This window comes from Lactuca sativa, chromosome 9, assembly GCF_002870075.4.
Source record: "Lactuca sativa cultivar Salinas chromosome 9, Lsat_Salinas_v11, whole genome shotgun sequence".
NCBI classification, from domain to species: domain Eukaryota; kingdom Viridiplantae; phylum Streptophyta; class Magnoliopsida; order Asterales; family Asteraceae; genus Lactuca; species Lactuca sativa.
Window position 1 is genome coordinate 46,172,881 of NC_056631.2, and position 16,174 is coordinate 46,189,054.

General features: G+C 35.4%; 1 non-coding gene across 1 annotated transcript; it reads left to right on the forward strand.

The window, feature by feature from the left end:
• Positions 1-5,645: 5,645 nt before the first annotated feature.
• LOC111876131 (small nucleolar RNA R71) lies at positions 5,646-5,752 on the forward strand. Its single transcript, XR_002844909.1, has one exon. It is a non-coding gene; the product is annotated as a small nucleolar RNA R71 (small nucleolar RNA).
• The last annotated feature ends 10,422 nt before the right edge of the window (positions 5,753-16,174 follow it).

Sequence of the window (16,174 nt, forward strand, 5' to 3'; positions counted from 1 at the left end):
TCTAAATTGACTAGCCCTGATCTACGGGCGTTACAATTATCTCCCCCTTAGGATGATTACATCCCGGAATTGTCAACGAAAATAGAGCTTCTATAATGATTCCATATGTTATCTTTTCATCCTAAGTAATAACCGTAATAGATATGTTTCTTTAAATGTGTATCTAACTCTTGGGCTTCTTGACTGCAGGCGATGCTCAATCTTACATCTGCTCTTCGTACTATGTTGGACGTTCAATCGTAACCTTCGTGTTACAAAATAAATCCTTATTGAGGACTCCTTCTTCTTCTTAGGATAAGTACTTTCCTTTATCTATTGTAACAGATCGATGAGTCATGCTCTAATGATCTTTCATCGTATGATACAACGCTTAGACTCAAGACTCTTAGAGTCAAATTTCATAATGGAATATACCTTCCTTCATATTCTAATGTGATATAATTACATTTTAGCATGTAGCATTTCTAGCTACTAATTTCTTTAACAACGAGCGTGATACTATTGATCGCATTGATTTCAATCTTCTGACTTAGGTCAGATGTCACATTGAACTTGGTTCTCCAAAACACGTAAAAAACTCGTCATAGTCAGACTCAATTTGATATGACCACTAGGTTCAGAATATCAATCATCTTCTTAGTCATTACCGAAACAATGATAATGACATACTCGAATAAAACAGAATCAATTACTAGCTTCTTGGTAACCTTATGACTTTCCCTAATCCAAGTGCGAGTCATGTGCTTCCGGTCGTATAGGCCTCTACTACCATTCACATCTACTCATACTTGTCCCAAGTATTGTCCCGCAGTCAACCAAGTCACCATTCATAAATCATACAATCATTTAACACATCAGATAACAAAACCAAGGTTTACATTATTTCTTGAAACTATTACACAGAGGTTCAAGTTCACCCTATAATATGCCTCTAATAGGCTACAGCACATGTTACTATTCACATTGCTACTTAATAATTTGATCTTTGGATATGAAATCCTTATTCCTGATTCCTCTCGTTATTGTCTGCTACGTCGGGGATCATGTGAAATGCCCTTGGATTTGGTGGTGCCTCTAGTCTTGCTGCCCCATTTTTCTTTGGGCAGTCTCTAGACATGTGCCCCTTGCCTCCGCATCCGTAGCATACCTTATCATTTTGTGTACAATTTGTGGAACAGTCGTCGATCCTTCCACATTTGTAACATGTTACTTCTTTGTTGCATGATCCAAAGTGCTTCTTCCTGCACTTGTCACACCACTTGGCTCCATACCTCTGGTCATCTAGGTTAGACTTTGCGAACTTTCTCTTACTATCAGGTCTTGAGGATCCTTCAAGCTTGCTCTTCTCACCAACTTCAGCTTTCTCCAGACCCTTTTCCCTTATTTGGGTCTCAACATTCTTGACTGCCCAGATGGCGGTTTTCAAAGTGGTTGCTTGCTTGACCATTGGACCAAAGTCTGCTGGTAATCCATTGGCAAACTTGTTGACCTTGGAAAGTTCCGTTAGAAGTAGGTAGGGGACAAGCTTCATTTTCTACGTAAAACTAGTAGCGTACTCGGTGACGCTCAATCTTCCCTTCTTCAGATTCTAGAACTCATTGTTGATTTCCAAAAGATTCTACTCAGAGCAGTATTGCATCTTTAGTTGCACCACAAAATCTTCCTAAGATATATTGCTATCTTCTCCCTTGGGCATCGAACCAACTAGTATTTTCCACCAATTCAGCACTCCAGACTTTAACAGAGGAATCACGAGAGTGGTTTTCTGTCTATTGCTACACTCGCAACTCTCATACATTGTCTCCATCTCGAAGATCCAGTCCATAACTTCCACTGGTGTCAGGCTTCCAGATAGACACGACAGTTTGGATGCCATGAAATCCTTACACTTTCACCCGCGTCCATCATTTCCTCCATCCCGATTGTTTCGTCTATCTATCAGTGGGTTGGCTAGACCAACGGTCCCACTATAGTTCCCTCCTTCCGACTACCCATCATTCAGCTCAGGCTGTTCAACTGGTATTGTAAGTTCTTCATGATTCTGCTGAAGCATACGTCTAGTTTCCTCCATCTAATGATCCAACATCATTTGAATCATCGCTTGTACCCCAACCATTGTCTTTGGCTCAGGTACTACTGCTACCACAACTACTTGCTCAACCACAGGTGGTTGATTCCTATTTTCGTTTGCGTTTCCAACTTCGCTTCTTGTTCTTGCCATTTTGATCTATACATCGAATAAGGTGAATATAGATCCTCATTCAAGATAGATATTCAAATCATCCTTATCACTCCGAAACGTTTACATTCTAGTTCTAATATCGTAGTCGTACGCTTAGAATCCTAAACACATAAGGTTTCCAGATCCGGTCGGCAACATACCATAGATCCGAACAAACAATTTCATATACGGCAAAAATATAGCATTTAACACAGAAAAGCATTTTAGGCATCTATTCTAAAATATACCAGTGCTCGTGTCTAAAATATGGTAGACACTCATCTCACAATCATTGCTTAGCATTCTAATGTTAATTCTAGAAATCCTACAAATTCCTTGTACGCTTAAACTAATGCTCTGATATCAACTATGACATCCTCATTTTCACTGCCAGAAAAGACCAATTTGTTTATGCTTTCTTTTATAAAATCAGAGTAATCCTTTAATTAAAAGAGTTGCGGAATTTGTTCCCAAACAAAATGTGATAAGAATTTATCAAAGCATTTCTTTAAAGAAATGTATTTTGCATTATATAACAAAAATCTTGAGATGTAATGTTCCGATACAGACCAAAAGCATAAATAGTACAAAATAAACCTTACAAAAGTTATTCCCAACTACTAATCTATAATCCACAATATCTTGATAAGTTATCCAACTTATGCACTCGCGCCACTACGTCTGATACAAAGAAACTGAGTGGGTCAGGCTTGGCAGCCTGGTGAGCATTTAGGGTTTTCAACCCAGAATAATATAATTATTATGTTTAATGATCAAACAATCAACCCAATTGCCCATCCCTATTATCTTCTTTATTTCTTAAGGTTTTACCCTAAGAATCAACTATCATTCCTTCATTCATTCCTAAGGATTGAACTAAGGAATACGCACGAAGACCATCGCTGCCCGAGGTTTATACAACAAGCACTAAATCCATAGCTGCCAAGGGTCATCTACATAGTACCAAATCCATAGCTACGAGGGTTCATGTACATAGTACTAAATTCATAGCTACCAAGGTTCATCTACATGATACTAAATCCATAGCTACCATCATACTTATATAAGGCACTAAGTTCATAGTTGCCAGGCTTTTAGAGTACACCGGTGAACATCAAGTTCACAACATCTACAAGTTGCGAGCCAGCTTGTGTTCCACATGACTGTCTAGAATATTCTGTGGTTGTCATCCCTACTCTGTTGAATGTCGGGGCCATCGTTTAGGTAAAGGTCTACCCACGTTCATCACACACCAACTATTTTGTCTACCCATGTTCTACCCTACATATTTGTAGATAAAAACTACATATACAGTTTAAGCCATTTAAAAACCTGTATAAAACATTCATTCAACATCCATCTCAAGTAAACAAACAATATATAAACACATAACACGTATTCCAAAGCAAATACTTCATATCTATGTGTTAGAAGAAAGTAACTACACACTCACTTGATAAGATGATTTTCGGACAGCACTACGACTCTTCAAGTACTATTCTTTTGATGTAACCGGGATATCTTCCAAAAACCGAGCTTCTCATGGGCAGAGTTTCGGCTCGAAACTCTTTTCTTCTCGGGATATTCGGGGCTTCGAGACTTGCTTCGGGTATCGGGGTGATACTAGGGCTTCGGGGTTGCTTCAAGAGGGATAGAGAGGGTATCGGGAATGAGAGAGTGAAGGAATTACCAACCAAAATCGACTGCCCTTCAATTTCGATTTATAGGGTCATTTTTCAAGATTCACGTCGTAAATCTCAAATATTCACGTCGTGAGTTCAGTCATCATTAGGTGTGTCATCGAAACTTGGGTCTGACAGTTTCCAGGAGATGTCATTACTGATTTCACGGCGTGAACCTAGTGTCCACGTCGTGAACTCTGACACAGTGTCGGGGTTCGTGCCCCAAACTTCATAAATTCATATCTTTTGCATACGAGCTCCGTTTTCGACGTTCTTTATATCCACGTGTAGGTGAGATTATGCTCTACAACTCTTGTTTAGACTCCATCGGCTAATTTTGACTTTATTTTTATTATAATATTTTTAGTAGGCCGAGACAGGAAAACTCCGTTAGAAATTCATAACTTCTTCATCTAACGTCCGTTTTTGTTTGTCTTTTTACCGTTGCATTACTATCGACGGGATCTTCGATTCTCGTTTAGATTGTTTCGGATAGAAACCACTCGATCTCATATTCGAACTTTGGGATGCATACTGCTAAGTTGAAACTTTGAAAAATCGTAACTTCCTCATACGAAGTCAGATTTAGACGTTCTTTTTATGCACGCTTTTGGTTTAACGTATTGTACGACTTTCGTTTAGATCGCTAAGGCTAAAATTTGCTCTATCGTAAATTCACTATTTACGTCCTACAGCTCGTGTTCAATTTGTCGCGAAACTTCGACATGTCATAACTTCTTCGTTATAACTCGGATTTCAGGGTTCTTTATATGTACAAAATCCTTGTAACATATACTACAACTTTTATTTAGACTATTCATTCTAAATAATCTTCTATCAAAACTTCGTTTTTGACACTTATCATCTCTAAATTGACTAGCCTTAATCTACGGGTGTTACATGTGGATCGACTCAAGTGCTTCAAGGAGCTCAAAGATGGTATCCTCTTTAGTTTATATTACCATTACATGTGATTGAGGCTTTTCCTCGGGAATTTTTGGAGATAATTTTTCATGTACCAAAGTAGTTAGTTGACCTATTTGGGCTTCGATATTTTGGATCGATGTTTGGTAATTCCTTAGCAAAGCTTGCTGGTCCTTCATGAGATTTTGATGCTCCCGTATCACTGCATCGGTCTAATCATGTCTTTTTTCGGAAGCCTCCATAAATCTATGTATCATAAAATCAAGATCAACTTTCTTTTTAGGAGGTGGTTGTTCTTTTTGGTAGAAGCCTCGTCCAGTCTGCCTATAATTTTCTTCTTTCTGCTTCTTATATTCTTCATATGGTAACCACTCATTCTTGGTTTCCTCCAATCTTCATCATACTTATCTCCACTCGTGTAGCAAACTTGCACCTTCTTATTTCCATTATCATCCAAGTAGCAATCTGTTGTCAAGTGTGGACCATTACATATTTCACAACCAACTCTAATAGCATGAATTGACTGGTCCATCTTTGCCATCCTTCGGTCCATAGTGTTTAGCATGGCTAACACAGCTGCCATTTCTTCAGAAGTTCCACTGCCAATTCCTTTTGCACCATCATGCCTATTATTATGGTACTCACAAGAATGCTTGGAAAATTATTCAATTAATTCCTTGATTTCAGCCAGATTTTTGTTAGTTAAAGGACCTTGAGAATCAAGGAGTTGCCTTGTCATAACATTAACCCCATAATAAAAGATAGACACACTCAGTAATAGGATAGATGAGTCTCGGAAGTCTTCTTGTTGCTCATTCAATTCATTTTGGGGCTAATTCCTTATCAATCCCTTATAGCGTTCCCATGCTTCGTAGAGTGACTCCCCCTGTTGTTGCTCGAAATTCGCTATAGCATTCTTGAGTTTAGCAACTTTGGAAGGTGGGAAAAAGTGTTCCAAAAATTGCTCACGCATCTGCGCCCAAGTAGTAATTGCATCGGGTGGAAGTGCTTTTAGCCAATCCTTAGCGGCCCAGTTGAAAGTAACGAGAAGCATTATCAAAAGCACTGTCTCTCTTGGAACATTATGGATGTTGAAGTAATCTGCTATGTCATTTAATTCATCAAGGTATTTTTATGCATCCTCATAGTCTTTCTCAGAAAATGGAACGTCTTTAAGTGCGGAAAGAATATGTCCTTTAAGCTTGAAAGTGGCAGTGGCTGGAATCGCGGGCTGCACTACACCGGGATCGGGGCCCTCTCGGATTCTCTTCTTGTATGCCTGCATTGACATATCAACAATGTTTTCCATCTCGTTTTTTGGTTCGTCTTTGGGTTTACTATTTTCTAATTTTAATTTGGTTTTGGTCTCGTACTCAGAATCTTGTGGATTAGGATCTTGCTCAAAGCTTTCAATATTTCTCTCGTCCTTCTTTTGATTGCTTGACTCACCCACACTCTTCCCTTTCTTCTTTCCAAAAATTGATTTAAGTTCCTTGAATGGTGACTTCTTGGGTGGGTTGGCTTCTCCTATGTTTTTATCCATCTTTTTGTGAAGGGCTAACTCTGGATCTTCAAGTGGTGGTATCAAAGGTGTGTTGGATCCTTAGGTCATGAACTACTGCAAGATAAACAAAAATAAAAACGTAAAAACGAACAAAACTACTTAAAAAAGCCTACTAACTGCTTACCACAACGTGGTAAAGGGTACCACGCCGTGTCGTCACAGAAAATCTAAACAAAAACAAAAAATGAAAGAGAACGTAAATGACTGATCTCATGTCATGAGCTTAAGGATCACGTCTAATGCAAAAAAAATTAACTTTTTGTAGGTTTTACCCCACAAAAGGATCAATTAACCTAAAGCAAATAAATTAACAATCAAATAAGTCGTTCCCGAGCAACGGCGCCAAAAACTTGATGTGTACAAATAACTACACCTAATTTTACCTACCATCCTACTAGCTATTCGACCCAGGGTCGTGTACCCTTTCGCAAATAGTATAGCACAAAAGTCAGGTATCGATCTCTGGGAACGAAATTAATTATTTAACCTACTTACTATTAAATTAAGCTAAAATTCTAAGCAAAATTAAAATGGTTTTTATATCTAATTTTTCAAGTTTAGACAAACTTAATATTCTTAATAACTATTTAATTAAATATTAAAAACACTTCTGTTAGATCGAATCCATTTTCCCTCAATAGTTAGCTATTAATTGTGGACAATTCCCGTTGGTTACCAATTAATATATTATTAGCAATTCAAGTCAAAATTTACTAATGTCGAATTAATTCATGTAGAGTTATGCATGGTCATACATAATTTAAGAAATATTCAATTATTAAATAGGATTGGAGCTATGTAAGATTGAGTTAACAAACACAATTATATTCACAATATGTGTTCTCCACCACAGCCAAATTCAAATACTTTTATTATTTATCTAATATTGGTTCAATATTATCTCTAATAATCTAATGGTCACTAAATAACTAGGTAATCATATTCATTCAAATTAATCGTCACTAAACTACACAGAATATGAATTAAAGCAATCTTGTATCAAATTTAGCATGCTAGGTATGAACAATCAAACACAAGCCATTAACCAACTAGAAAAATACATACCAACATAACTAAACCATATGTTCCAGCTTCATTTAGCTAATAGAAGCAGCTAGATTTAGCTACTCATAGTAACAATCAAACAAGTAAGCTTCATAATTAAAAACATAGTAATGTACCAAACTAATAATAAAGTAAGATCTTCTTCTTCCTCCTTGGATGTTATTATTAGGTTTTTGCCTCCCTTTCCTCTGAAAAATGACTTCTGGAATCTTTATTCTCTCCAACCAACCTCTCAAATCCATAAGCATCAAGAGTATTTATAGATTTGAATTTACCTTCCTCACTTCATGAGAAAAGGCTTCTCACGTTGTGAGTTTAGTATTAATCTGTATCGAACACGGACTCTTGCCTCCAGATGCTTATCTTCTAGAACCTTAATGCTCACATCATGAGGCTTGATTCCTCACGTCGTGAGGTCGTCCTTTTTGCTGAATTCTCATCTTTTAAGCTCTAAACCTCCAAATTTCCAATCCTTTTCGCTTTTAGTCCTTATTCTTCAAGATGACTTCTTTTGACTGCAAAATACAATTTAATCTTATAAGTACCATTTATCTACGCAAATAACCAAAGTATTAAGCAAAATGTATTCAAATATTGCCTAAAAATATGTATAAATATGGCAATATCAGGTTTCGGTATTTGCAACCTCTACCACCTCCTTTAGCACCTCTAATGAACTTTAACCTCTCTTGATATGGTTGGAGCTTACCCTCTCTCCTAAACTCTTTTTAGTTCTTATTTTCTCCTTTAGTGATTGTGTGTGTTAGGAGTATGCAAGCTTGGGCAAAAAAGCTTTATTCTTGAAGAAATAATCCTTCCTTGCACCTTTGGACCTTGGTAAACTCTAAAAATTCAAGTTTGGTTATGTTTTCTTCATAGATTTAGAAGTCGGTTGAGTTTTTAATCCTTTTTATGAGTTTTGGTCCCTTTAAAGTTTGCTTCTTGGAGTTTGAAGAACTCCGGAGCTAATGATGAGTGTTTGAGATTAGATCTGAGCTTTTGGAGGAGTAAAGAGTTCATGAAAGTGTTCTTTTTACTTCATGCATGAAAATAAGTGTGTTTTAGATACTTTTCAACCTATGGATTAAGATTTAGAGTTATTAAGCTCTTAGGATGGATAAAGTTTAAAACTTTATCCATTAGTTCGATGTGGAGTATCATATTTGAATATTGGAACCTCTATAGTAAAGATTAAGAGCTTAATGAGTTAAGATGTCTAGACAAAAATCGCGACGAGACATGCTAAGTGCCACTGCGTGATTTTGGAGAGGACGAAAATCAAGGGTCATGGCATAGGTTGCTGACCGTTGACTTTGATCTTGACCTATGACTTTTTAATTAGTTTGACTTTTGGGTCAAACTTAGAGGTTTTTAGCTATAGACTAAGGTCTAGCCTTGATGGTTTCCGATCCATATGAAGACCAAAATGAGGGGAGCGAAAACAACAAATGTGACATCCCCTATTTTTCAAAACCAAAAAAAAAAAAAAAAAACTTTTCTTGAGGCTTTGAAATCATAATATCTTTGCTTGCAGAAAATCCAAGTATAATAAAATATTTTTATGGAAACTATCTTATTTTATTAAAATATCTTTGAGTAAAGATGTTGTTTCAAAATAAGAAAAAGTAAAAAAAAAATCTCTAATGATGTCATAATCAATACACAATATTGTTAAAGTGTAAATACTTAATGGTCCTAAACGCTATTGTAGGTTGTCTCTTAATAACTCGGCATCCTAAACAAGTTCATTCAGTTTTAACCTCGTTACTTGTGATCCATATAAATTGAGTGGGTCGGGTTTTCAATCCCATAATATTATTATGATAACAATTTATAATTATAAATCCCACAAACTCAACTGTTACCAAACAATATAGATATATCTCTTGACTTAGATATCTATAAAACATTACACCCAAACATACCCATCCAAACTGATTCTTACAAATCCTAGTCTACGATTACTAGGAAGAATCAACTTGTCTGGTGAATCATTTTGAGCAATGCTTTGACTACACAACGTGGGGCTTCCTTGGCTAATGCAACTCATATAGGAAATTTAACCCAACAACGTATTTGATGAATATGGTATCACATTTCATCTATGTTTGTGGGTTATGATCCCACACTAGAAAGAAAACTCACAAGACCATCTAGAATGATCAAGTGTTGCCATCTTACTCTAGGAAATGCCCAAACATACCGTTACAGTTGCCTGATCTGGACCCACCAATTCTGGTCATCCAAAGGAATAATTTATTATACTTCGGTACGTAATCTGTACATCGACGCTTGATAGTGTCACAAAACAAAGCAACCCCTTTAAGTCCAAAATTAATTGAACTAAGCATCCCCTTTAAGTCCTACTGTATAACTAGACAAGATTACAATGTCTGTAATCAACAAAATTTCCTGTCTATGTAATATATTTACAATACTCGGTGTCATTAAACGCTCTTTTAATTTAACTTGAACTAAGCATCCTTTATAAATCTTATTTCATTATTAGGTAAGACTATAATGTGTATTATTGATTTCCAAACCATTTTCCTATTTATACCATAATATCGCAATACAATATGGAGTGATTCTTTTATCCATCTTAACGGGATCTAAATATTCTTTATACATGTTAGTTTTATACTTAGACCAAATTACAATTCTTGAAATCAATTTTTAATACTAATTCTTTTTAGAAAACACTATTGTAAGTTAGTGTATATTTTTAACGTATTGTATGAGGTATTTTAATATATAGTAATCTTTTAAGTAATAATATTTATATTTAAGATTATCATGTAATAATATAAAATAAAAATTTTAACACATAATTAACCATATCTGGTTCACACAGTATATGTTATCAAATATACATTTAACAAATATTCCAGATAACAAGCAATTGATTCACAAATAAAATTTCAACAGATAATTAACACTTTTTAATAAATAATTTGTATTAAAATCATGTCCATGAAAGTAACTATGCACTCACCTGATTTAGGTGGAAGACTCGCAGAAAAGTCAACTCTTTTATTGACACTTCATATTTCCCTTTAAAACGGCCTAAATATGAATATTACTAAGACTTATTATTTCATTCATATTTATAAAGGTTATTCATAAAAATAATTTCTCAAATTTATCAATAATCCCAATATAATATTGACGTATAATTAATAACTAACAGCCAGGTAACATCGTATCAGAGGTAGGATATGTTTGGTATATAGATATATACTGTTTGGAAAATCCACTTTAAACACCTCATAGATCTCGTGTAGGCATTCACTCTCGTAAGTAGATCGGTCAGTATAACGATTGGTATTATTACTAATCTTATTTATAAGTTCATAATAATGTTTACGAACATAAATATAAGTTATACTTAAATCACGGTAAACATAACTCAACTTACATGTTGTTTAGTGGAAAATCAGACATTACGTGGGCAGAACTTGAAAACCGAAAACTCTATTTCTTTGGGCTCTCTAATGCTCTAGATTTTCTCCACTAAAACCTTAAAATTCCCAAGATTGGGCCTCGAGAAATCGGGAGAGTTTAGGAGATGCTTAAAAGGAATTGAGCACCAAATGAGCAATAAAACAAACCAATATATAGGAATTTTGAGGGGGCGCGTCGCACCTGGACACATGTCGCGATCTGGGCTTAAGACTTAGGAATAAAGAGTGGAGTAGGATGGTGCCACTTTTCGGCCATCTAAGGTGCTATGTGGCGAAATCTTGTCGGTCCAATTTTATTATTTTTCAAAAATTCATTACTTTTGCATACGGACTTTGTTTTCAACAATTTTTATATCTTTGCGTAGCTATCGACAAGGACTACAACTTTCACTTAGACTTCATCGGCTAATTTTCACTTTATTTTTCGTCTTACAGTTTGAGAGGGTTTACACTATAAATAACATTGCAAAATTCATAACTTCTTCATACAATCTCCGTTTTCGACCTTCTTTATATCGTCGAGTTCATATTTAAGATTACTACAACTTTCATTTAGACTCCATCAGCTAATTTTTATTCTTTCTCAAATTTACAAATTTGTATCTAATTCGCTGTGTCTGAAGAGTTTGGACCAAGTTTCGTCCATATCTTTCACATATGAGATCCGTTATCGACGTTCTCTATATCAACAGATTTGTAATTTCGTGAGCTTCAACTTTTGTTTAGACGATTTTCTCTAACTAGAAACTGAACTTCATTTCATACTTTGTGACACATATTTTTATAATGTTTCATTACGAAAAATTATAACTTCTTCATACGAAGTAAGATTTAGGCGTTCTTTATATGCACACTTTCCTTTTTGTGATTACTACGACTTTCATTTAGATCACTTAGGCTAATAAGCAAGTTATCTTCGATTCACTTTTTATGATACACGTTGTCGTATCAATTTGAATGTGAAACTTAGATAAATCATAACTTTCTCATACGAAGTCAAATTTAAGTGTTATTTATATTCATGCACTCGTGATCACGACTACCACAACTTTCGTTGAGATTATTTGTCCTCAATAACTGTTTATTTTGTATTCATCATTTTATTGTTTGACGATAAATTTTATATTAACGTTTTCTACAAATATTATATAATCCTAATATTTGTGCACTTAACGTGTATAACGATAAATATTTTTTAATTCATAACACATATGAAGAAAAAATATTCTAATCAACGATTTTAATTGGTCGATAAAATATATAATTATTATTATACTCTAAACGTCTAGCCCGAAATAGGAGGCGTTACAAAAACAATTCTAATCTAATAGAATCGAAACAATATGGATATAACTCAACAAATCTAAACAACTCATGAGGAAACAGTGGCTAGAGATATACCTTTGAGTTATTGGTAGGTTTCTTGTTTTGACGAGCTAGTTGGATGGACTAGAGAACCCAACATAGTGTTCATCTTTGGAAATCGCACCTAAGACACAAGATAGAAGCAGATGTAAGCAATCCTCGAACTGTAAGCTACAAACTGAAACGAAAACTCGATTCAGCGGTGGACCACGACGAGGTGATCAACTTTCCACAATGTGGGAACTACACTCCAGTAATTCTTAGGGTTTTGGGATATCTGAACTTTTGATAGTTGAAGGTGTTGGATTAGGTGTTTAAGCCCATAACTATAATTGATATGTACTTGATCTGATAGTAGCACGGTCCTTTTTGGTGGCCTTCACCATAGCAACTTGACAAGATGACTTTGGAGGGAGAGGTTATTTAATGATTTATTAATATATTATAAGAATAATATATTAATTGAAAATCATATTTTTAATTAGTATTTAATCAGAAATTAATTTGATATTAATTTTGGGATTAAATGAATAGATTAAAAGTAAGGGTACTGGTTTGCAAATCATTGTTAGTTGCAAACTGGGCTGCCGGACTCCCTTGGAATGGGGCAGACGATTTTCTATAGGGAGGCCCTATAGAAATCGTCCAAGGCCTTCTAGAAAGGAGGTCCATGGGCTGCTTGGAGCCTAAGTAAGGAATTAGGGTTTTCCCTGGAAACCCTAGCAACCACAAGTATATAAAGGCCCCTAGACCTCTTGAGATCAGCCACTATTTAACAAGGGGAAACCCTAGCCAATTTCTACCCCTCTCTCACTCATCCTATGCTTTTGGAGTTTGTGATTCCATTAGAGGTGAAACACGTGAGGCACTCAAGCTTTCGAGAGTCAAGATCATCCGTTGATTACTTGCTATTACGAGATAATAAGAAAAGTGACAATTGAACCCTAGTTTTCATATTGATTTCTAAAATTGTATGCTAGTATTAGGGTTGTTGCTTTGGAACTTCTATTTTTATGTATAACTAGAGGAAAACTTAGATCCAAAGCATTAAGGTTGCGTAAACACATAGGAATGTTGTTGTGCTCAAAACCCATCAGTGGTATCAGAACCTAGGATGTTTTCTGTTATATTTGATGCAATAGTGAACTTTCCAAATCGTTTGCATAGCATAAATTGTTTTCTGCCTGATGAAGTCGACGAGTTCCACGAGGAACTCGACTAGTTGGATGAACTCCACGAGTCCTTGCCCTGACTCAATGAGTTGACTCGTCTGTTAGCAGATTTTTCGAATTTTTGATCTGTTTTGGATTAGGATAATTACCATAAATCGTTTTTATCACAAGAAATTGATTTTGTTAAAAGGTAATCTGATTTCCTTATTTATATAGATGGATTTGGCCAAATTTTAAGATAATGACAAATTATATGACTAATTAATTATTTAAAATTTGATCTAGTAGTTTTTGAAAATTTTCATATTGCACCCTTTATGTTATGAAAATTAAAATTTAATTAAAGTTTAATTTTGAAATATTAAATTCTAAAATCCTAGAATTTTAAAAGTTTAAAATACAACCCTAATATATATATATATATATATATATATATATATATATATATATATATATATATATATATATATATATATATATATATATAAGATGAGTCAGTCTTACCATTAGCACTCTTGACTAGTCGAGGGTCGTTAGCCAAACGGGTAGGATAGGACATTAGTTCTCTTGGTAATAAGTATAATGATAAATATAAGGTAACTAAATGTTTTTTTTTAATTCTCAATCGTGGTTACTTTAGGAAAATGTGAATTTGATGATAATCCATGAAATTGCACATTGAACCTTGTCAAGTCGTTAGTTAAGCATGTGTGGTTAACTGACACACTAACTTAGACTATGGGTAGCTCGTAAATTATCATAGATCAATGGAGCGTGTGTGGTTAACCGACACATTGATTAGGTTGAAGGGCATAATCGAGATTAAATATGTCATTGAATTGTTCAATGAATGTCAAAGAATCTAGGAATTTCATTTCATTTAAAACCTAATTCTTTTAATTTTGTTTTTTGTGGTGGAATTGGTAAATCGTCATTTACCTACCTTCAGATAGTTTACAATTGGATTAGGACATCCCTCTTCCGAATTGTGAATTATTGTGTTAGAACCTATCCTTAATATTTAATTATGGGTGTTATATTATGGATTCCTTATCTAATGAAAACTTTTTCCTTATTCTTTTGCATATTTATACCTCAAATAATGCTCCCGCTCCCTCCAACAACAACTCAAACAACTTTTTCTCACTTTTGAACATTTGTGCGAGGATTATGTTTGATGGTTCCAACTTCAATGATTGGATCCAGAACATTCATATGGCCTTGCGTTACGAGGACAAAGAATATGTCCTCGACAAACCGTTGAATGAGATTGATGAGTCCAAAGCTACTCCTGAAAAAATAGTTGAGTATGGGGTTCACTACAAGGATGCTACTAAGGTGTCTTGTATTATGGTAGCCATCATGACTCCTGAGCTGCAGCGGCTCCGCGAAGACTACTGTCCCTACGAGATATGCAAGGACTTGATGAAAAAGTACCATCAAAGAGCGCATCAAGGGAGGTATGAAATAGTCACCTCGTTCATCACAACCAAAATGAGGGATGAAGAGTCCATTACGACCTCCCTACAAAGATTGTAGAGGTATGTGGATCATTTGCTCAAGTTGAATTTCAACTTTGACAAAGAGTTGGCTATTGACATAGTCCTACACTCTTTGCTTCATTGCTATGATCAGTTGAAGATGACTTATCATATAAGCAATGACGAAGTCACATTAAACAAGCTCCAAGGTTTGCTAAGAATTGTTGAAAGTGGATTGAAAGGGAAAAGTGTCGAATCCACTCCTACCACTGTTGTTGCTTCTGTCCTGGCTATTGGACAAGGAAAAGGGAAGAAGAGGAAAGACCCCTCGAAGAAATAGAAAGGAAAGTCTCATTATGGATCTTCTACTAGTGGATCTAAAGAAAAAACCGGTTTCGCCACTCCCTCCTCTGATCCTAAAGAAGGAATGTGGTTCTACTACCATGATAAGGGGCATTGGAAGAGAAGCTACCTGAAATACTTGCAGGACATCAAAGATGGGAAGATAAAACCCTCCTTCGCAGGCATTTACATTATTCTATCTAATAACTCATCACATGCTAGTTCTTGGGTCCTTGATACAGGATGTGGTTTTCACATTTGTTCTGATTTGCAGGGGCTAAAAAGAAGTAGGGATGTGGAGCATGGGAAGATGAACTTGATAATGGGCAATAGGAAGTCGTCTCCTGTTACCAAGATCGGAGTTTACTCTTTAGTGCTTAATAGTGGGTTAGGGTTAGATTTGAATGAGTGTTGCTACTCGTCAGAGATGACGAGGAACGTCATTTTCTTTCGTGGTTTGTATAGACAAGGCTTTAGATTTTCGTTTAATAATGAAATTGGTTCTATTAATGCTTATTATAATGGTTTATATTATTTTGAAGCATTGCCTTGTAATGGTGTATATGAAACTTTGATGGTTGTAGATAACTTAGGAAATAATATGTTGAATATTGATTCATCTAATGGTTCAAGACAAGGCATGCTTGTGGAATTGTCGTCTTGGACATGTCAACAAAAAGCGCACAACCCAACTCCAAAAGGATGGAGTGTTGGAGTCATTTGACCTAAAGTCAGATGACACATGCGAATCTTGTTTACTTGGAAATATGACTAAATCACCTTTCACTGGTACTTGTGAAACGGGTGAGGGATTGTTGGATCTCATACACACAGATGTGTGAGGGCCCTTCACATCCACCACAATGGATGCAAACCGCTTCTATGTGACTTTTA